Here is a 6,726-nt window from a genome sequence, read left to right as displayed (position 1 = left end):
GAGTTCAGAATTCAAAACTGAATGATTTTCAAATCATTGTCACATTCAGACTTTATTTTTTTAAGAATAGAAACCCACTAACTGCAGGGTAAATTTGAGAAGGTACTTTTAGCTTAGCTTTGACTTTAAGGGAGTGGTTAGGACTTATTTAAGTGGAGTACAGCCAAAAAAAACTTGAAATCTTTACAGAATTGATTTCATCACTCCCTCTAGATGTTACTGTTCAAAGTTGAAATAAATTGGTTTACCTTTGGAAACAATGGCCATTGTAGTTGCATTTAGTAGATTAAAAAAATTTAAATAAAGCTTTTATAGAACAGTTTTCATTAATTTTCCTCTATCGCTATTTAATCAAGGCTCAAGACAAATATTTTCAGTAACAATTTCTTATGTCTGTCACTACTGCTTAAGCTGAAATGCTAGGTTTCTATTTTTCTATCTCTGGAAAGTAACTTGATAATAAGCAAAATACTGACTTGCAACAAAGCAAGCAGAACTTTCTGACTTCTATAAATGTGAAACAGTGGAAATAGTTGACCCTCTGTTCTAATCAGCCACACCAGATGGTTTTCTTTTCTTTTTGTCTCTGAAGTAAGAAGCTTGAGTATCTTAAAGCAATATGTGAGCAGAACCTCTGTGAACGTGCAGGCCGGCTGCCTTACTGCAGGCTAGTCTGCATTGCTTTGGCTGTGCTTACTCCCCTTGTGCAGAAGAAAAGCAATCACAAGGAGATCTTCTGCAGAGCATTTAGATGAGTTCTGACTTGTCTCTGTGCTCTAAGTATCCAGCACTGCTCAACCACATGTTATTTTACCAAGCTTGTAATAGTAATGAAGTAAATGTGTTTTCTTTGGGTGTGCACTTCCCACATGAAATAAAAATTAAGTTGAAGATGTCCCTGCTCATTTCAGGGGGATTGGACTAGATGATCTTTGAAGGTCCCTTCCAACCCAAACTGTTCTATGATTCTATAATAAGTGTATTTAGGAATTTGTAGTAAGTGTCTAATATTCTTCATCTATGTCCTGCTGTCTTAGTAATCCAAGGAAGAAATTTTAAGGCTGATGACTAGGTTTCCATCAAAATACTTGCTAGGTTGTGGTTTTTTGCGTCATAAATTGAAACGGTAGATGAGCATTGCCTTTACGGACTTCACTGCCTGTTCTTAATATTTCATAATGTGCCATTATATGAGCTGTTCAGTGTATCTTGTTTCTGACATCCAGTTCCTTGAACTTCAAAACCCCAGTGCTTATTTCAGTTGTTTTTTATTTCAAAAGGTTTGGATTCTTCATTGCTTCTGAAAAGAGTATTTCACATCTTGAATTAGCTTTAGTTTGTTAGTTCACAAATTTATTGTGATGTGCTGCAGAAGTAGCTCAGTCATTAAATCAGTGGCTTGAGGAAAACAGTTTGGAACTGTGATAGTTTTCTCACCTGAAACATTTGCAAGCAGTAGCATTTCTCATATTGGCTGCAGGGTACCTACGGTCCTCCTTATGTATCTTTAATTGAAATCTTTTTTTTGGCTTGTGACTGGTTTCTTGATCTCTTCAGACTAAAGCAAGAGAACTTGACAGGTTCAACTGTTACATGTGAAGAACTGGAGAAGAATGTTTGCTTGAAATGCTGATTTTTCTCTCATTCCAGTTATTCTGGATGAATGTCACATACTTTGGATGTTGGTTTTGAAGATTCACAGGTATTTATTAAAGTGGAGTCTAAAGATGTATAAGTAATGTATAAGTAGAGTCACTTACAAGACTATGAATGACTTAATTAGCTAAATAAGGCTTTCCAGGTGATTAGCATTTATTTATGGTTCTGCTTTTATTTTGTTCCTGTTCTAATTGACTTCATTATAGCAGGAAATTTTCCATGTTCCCTTGTCATGAGGTGCTTCTGCTTTTGTTTGCATTGCTTACTGTTTTTTCAGTCTCCTGTCTATCTTGATAGCTTGTTCTTTTTTCCCTAAGTGTTTGAGGAGGTTAAAATCTGCAAGCTCTGTAAAAAGAAATACAGGCCTTCAGTAAAAAGAGCAGAAATCATAGGATTTGGGCTTTAGCTCATGTGATGTACTTCAGTGTTAAAAGGATTTTGCTTTTGAAGACTTTCTGCAGATTGAGAGGTTTTGGGGATTTTTTGGGGGTGTTGGGGTTTTGTTTTGTTTTTCCTCAGGAAACAAAGTAGAAATCCTAAATTAAATGTAGTGTTTCTCCTCCAGCTTGGAATTAACAGGAACTGCTGTCAACAATTATCTTTCCAGATGTATTTCACTCTGAACCGTCAGGCTCTGGTTTTGAGTCTGATGTATTCACCAGTGCAAGACATAAGGCTCTCCTACCTTCTCTACAGTGATGACATACTTACAGTGCAGTTGGCAATTCAAATACTACTAATATCAGGGGCTATAGGAGCCAGAGATAAACTCATGTAGCCCACCCATCTGTAAAGACTGATAACAAGTGGGTAAGTAAGGCAATTTATGCGGACCCATATCCTCCTCATGTGGAGGACAAGCAGCTGACAGCTGTGACCACAGCAGTAGTTGCTGGAGTGCCTCATTAAGCAAGGAGGAGGAGATGTTAAAAAGCAGAAATTTATATATACTGACAACACTCCCTGCGGTGTTAAAATCCTTAATCTGCGTTTCAGTTTGAGACTGATGTGAAGTTAAGGCTCTCTCTGTAAAGGTTAATTAGCTTGTATGCCGCGTAAGTCAACCTGCAATGTGCAGTGATGCCAGTCGATTGCAAGGAATCCTCCTTTTAAAACTTATTTTCAGCTCGTAGAAGTAGAAAGGAACGACTTCGCGTGAGCGTAGGGGTAATACTGCTGTAACCATCGCTGTCCTGTTTGCAGGAGAGCCAGAGGCTTCGTTCAGTCTCAGCAGGCATAATGGCCTCTTGGTGACACCTGGTGGCAGATTCATTGCTTGCCTGGAGTTGTGCGCTCGATGAAACCTTGCGCTGATGCAGCCACAAGCACTCGACGCTTGCTCTGGAGACGAGTAAAACTGCCTGCTTTATCCCGTGCCTTGCTGGCTTCCAAATGTCCTGACACCGCCAGTGGCTCCCTTGCCTTGATCAGAAGAAAGGCTTGAAGGCAATCCCTCAGCCCTTAGTTAAGGATCTGAAGGATGTTTTAAAGATTTCAGCCCATTGGTGATTTCAAGCTGTGATTTTCAGGAAACCTGTTGTTCTAGGGTTGTTGAGGGAAACATTATGGTAATAAGGCGGCTTCCTGGCAGTGTCTGCAAGGGACATGTAATTCGTGCACACCCACCTCTTCTCTGCACTCCGGGAGTGTACTTGCAAGGGGAATAACATCATGGTGTACATGCCACTGTAAATCACTCATTTTAAAACTGATAAAAGCCAGATCTTCTAATCTAGATGAGGTTTTGGTGCCTAGCCAGCATTTTCCCGTGAGGTTGTGGAGAGAAAGAAAATAGTGGTTTTTAATGAATTGACTGCGATTTAACAAAACAAAAGAGAGGCTCGTCTTTTATCTCTGAGCTTTCTCCCTACTGAGCTGCCCAAGTCTGCCACAAGCCTGATGGCTGTGTCCAAGAACCTCGAAAGAAGAAAAAGCATAGTTACTGTTCCTAATAATGGGCAGAAGCAGCTTTCAGGCAAGGAACGAGTGAAAGAGGCTAGGTAGGGCTCCTACACCAGGAGAGTTGGCAGTGGGGCATATCAGCTCCCCACCTCCTGCGCTGTAGGAATTTGAGAACTGAGTAAAACCCACTGCTTAGTTAAGTGTCAGAGTTTTCAATCTCTATTGTTCCTTTTCTTTTAATGTATTTTCTACATTTCTGTCCCTTGTTTTCTTTGCCTGTTGTATGTAGATGCATTACAGTATCTCAGCTCTCTAGACAGGCATTTTCATTCTTTGGATGTGTTGTGACTTCTTTGAGGAGACCTAGGTCCTCTACATCCTCTCAAGTACACAAACAAATGGGGAGTGGCGGTGGAAGTAGCTCCTGTGGTAAAAATAACAACAGATACTTGGCCTGTTTATGACAGCTGTCTTCTGTGTGTTGGCATTTCAAAAATAATATGGTGCGACCAGGTCTTCTTTTGTAACATACAAACTTTCACCTCCTGCGAAGAAGCACATCCTGTGGCCAGTGCAGATCCCATCATGAAATGAATCTCTCTTTGTATCACAGTTGAGGCACCAGGAATTCCTTTCAGTGAAATGCCAGTGAAATTAAGGAGCAGTGAATATACAGGTATGCAAATGTCAGTTGAAGCAGCACAGCTAACTCTAAGTACACTATTTGAATAGTCATACTATAATTCCAAAATGGCAAACCAAGTGCTTGATTTTTCCTGTTAGCAAATTGCAGCAGCTCACAAGCATATGGAAAACCATGTTACTACATTCTGTCTTGACAGCTATCACAGCTCATTGTACTGAAAAGGCTATTTTAGATACCCTTCATTGTCACTGGATCTTCTAGGTAATGTTAGTGTTGTACTTAGATTTCTGCTGTATGTAGCTGTTTTTGTCCTAGAGTGAACCAACTTTGGTGTTGGAGTGCTTCCACATTGCATTTTAGTGCAAGTCAGGAGGCTGTTTTTGAAGAAAATGCCATGTTTGCTGCCACACACACAATCAGTGTGTGCTGATTCACATTACAGAGCAGCTTAGAGTATGCATTTCGAGTTCCCTTCTGACAAAACCAAACCAGAGGGATCCTCCAGCCCTGCACCTAAGGCACGCTGCATGGCAGCCTGTCCACAGGACCAGCCTGGAGCTAGCTGGCAGTAACCCCCACAACATATGTATAGTTTGTGTGCTGGCAGCGTCTCAGCAACAGCTGTTTCATGCTCCTGTTGCACAGCACTATTTGCTAATGTAAACACAGTTTAAGGGTGTTGAAAATGGTATTATAACCTCCTTTGGACTGGAATCAGTTTTCAACATCATACATTTTTAAATGTGCGTGTGTATATGTGTACATACATATTTCTTACAAGTTTTCCTCTCACTTTCTAGCATTCCCCTTACTAGAATTACATTTCAAATGGAGTAATTGTCAGTTCCTCTTCATCAGCAATACACGTAAGACATCATGTCAGTACCTGTTCATCTGTTCCTTTTTCTCAGCTCATTGGTATTACTTATTGCACAGCTGGATTTTGAGTATGAATGAATTCTTCTCAAAGTTTGCATTTTTAATTGAAATAAATTGATCCTTTTAATATCTCTTCAGTAATATGGGTTTAGATATATTTGCACAATGCCCTACCTCTAACAAGATTAGTGGTGAGAAAATCCCATTCTGAAGATTAGTGGAATGTATTGAGTTGAACTTTAGGATTTTACTCCGGTGTTTTCATTATGTTTTCATTATTATTACAGAAAACCACTTTGTCTTTGATTAGTTGCTGGCTGACATGCATCTGAAATACTCAGAAGAATAGCCATTTTTTTCTGAAATTTGGAAACTTCAGCTTATAAGGTGTGAACACTTTAAACACTGCTATTAGAAATAGTTGTTATGGCACTAAAAGATTCTAAGTATTTTCAATTTACCATTCAGTCTCCAATTTAATCAGTGACATGCATTATTGCATCTGAGGTGGACTGACAGTGACCAACCTATGAGCTCTCTCTACCAGCCTGTTTCAGAGGGTGACAGTGGTGTAGGCATCCTCATTGGCTGTAGTTTTGGTGAAGACTGTGAAATGTATCCACCCTTTATGCCTCAACTAAAAGGGTTAAAAGGACTGAATTTACCTGTTTCATCTTACCCGCTGACTACTAATGCAATGTAAAGGAATGTGATATTGAAATACTTCACACACCTGCCTGACGTTGTTGCTTAGTGCTTCATGTGTCTTAGATTTGCACCTCTGTAAAATATTTGTGTACAATAGGATAAAATAAGATGGAAACCTTCTAAGGTAAGGGTGAACTTAACTTGGGATTATGTGTCATGGGCAAAACTGTGTTGACTTGAGGAATGTTTACGTGACTGAATTTAACAGGAAGCTTTAATTGCTGATTTGAGGGTTGAGAAGAAAGAACACAAATGAAAATAAGCACTTGGGGAAACCCTGTTGCTTTCCCTTCCCAGGGTCAGCTTCAGTCAAACACCTTCCTGGCCTCCCCTTCCATTGCTTTTGACATGTTACCCTCAGTCCCTTGGGGTCCCTGCTCTGGCATGGGCAGCCAACCAGCCATGGTCCCTTAGGGATGTGTCTACCCTAACATGGGCTGGCTGTGGTCCCTCAGGGTTGTCCCTTCCCCAGTGGGGGTCCCTCAGCTGTGCTCCCTTTTGGCATGGAGCATGTCCGTCCACATGTGTCTCCAGCTGTGTCCCCAATGTTTCCTTCCATGGGTCTCCTACATCTTGTAGGGTACCGCCCCCTGCCACTCTGAAATGTGGCTGAACTGGGATGCCGTGGGCTCCCCTGGCTCTCTGCACACTGATTTCTACATTAAAACCTGTGCTGGTGCTGCTGAGCCTGCAACAGAAACTGGTAGATATCTGAGTGCTGCCATGGTGCATATGACTTTACTATAATAATCATAAAAGTATCTTTCCAGCTCTCTTAGAATCATAGAATCGTAGAATAGTTTGGGTTGGAAAGGACCTTAAGATCATCTAGTTCCAACCCCCCTGCCATGAGCAGGGACACCTCGCACTAAACTATGTCACCCAAGGCTCTGTCCAATCTGGCCTTGAACACTGCCAGAGATGGAGCATTC

The sequence above is a fragment of the Nestor notabilis genome, unplaced genomic scaffold, assembly GCF_000696875.1.
Source record: "Nestor notabilis isolate BGI_N333 unplaced genomic scaffold, ASM69687v1 scaffold29516, whole genome shotgun sequence".
In the NCBI taxonomy this organism is placed as follows: domain Eukaryota; kingdom Metazoa; phylum Chordata; class Aves; order Psittaciformes; family Psittacidae; genus Nestor; species Nestor notabilis.
The sequence above is the reverse complement of the archived record's forward strand: the minus strand, read 5'-3'. Positions refer to the sequence as shown.